Source organism: Eurytemora carolleeae, unplaced genomic scaffold (genome assembly GCF_000591075.1).
Source record: "Eurytemora carolleeae unplaced genomic scaffold, Eaff_2.0 scaffold332, whole genome shotgun sequence".
NCBI classification, from domain to species: Eukaryota; Metazoa; Arthropoda; class Copepoda; order Calanoida; family Temoridae; genus Eurytemora; species Eurytemora carolleeae.
Window position 1 is genome coordinate 261,671 of NW_019396318.1, and position 970 is coordinate 262,640.

The following is a 970-nucleotide window of genomic DNA, read 5'->3' on the forward strand; positions in this document are numbered from 1 at the left end:
TGCATAAGTTCTACTACTTTTCTACTTATTATTCTGCATAAGTCCTACTACTTTTCTACTTATTATTCTGCATAAGTTCTACTACTTTTCTACTTATTATTCTGCATATGTTCTTCTATTTTTCTACTTATTATTCTGCATAAGTCCTACTGCTTTTCTACTTATTATTTTGCATAAGTTCTACTACTTTTCTACTTATTATTCTGCATAAGTTCTACTACTTTTCTACTTATTATTCTGCATAAGTTCTATTACTTTTCTACTTATTATTCTGCCCCTGCACAAGAAAGATACCCGAGGATGAAAAGCGTACTGCAGTGTCAGAAAGGAAAAAAACAATAACCTAGCGCTTCTCTCTGAATGCTCACCCTGCCGTTTGCCTGAAATAGTCTGTATTTGTACTGTATATGTACTGTACAGCTTGCTCTAGCTGGTTAAAAGTCGGCCAGGAACTTAAAATGAACGAAAGTTCACAATGAATGTACCCCCCCCCTGGCCCCATTTCAATATTTATATTGTTCAATTTCTATATAAAATCTTTTTAAAGAACCGTTTACAAATTCTTTCATATTAATAAACTTGTTCATAAATTCTAATAAACATAAATGTGTGTTGTATACAAAACAAGGATACTCGTGACGTCACATTTAACAGTACAAATATTTCAAAAACTGTCAATGCTAATGCACACATCTACTTGTTTATTAAATTTTCATGGTTTGTACTGAGAATTTCTAAACAGATATTCTAAATGTCGTCTTCGTGAAAAATATGGACCACGCGATTCGTATGATTAGAAGCTTACAAAACTCGATAAGTCTACGGTCCGCTCAATCAGTAGCATGTATTTAATCTACTCGATCAAAGGAATGCATTTGAACCACCCACTTGATCAATGGAATGTACATAGGTTTTTCCGCAAAACATGACACTTGGTATATAGTTTTGAATGTCTTCTTCCATTTACTGT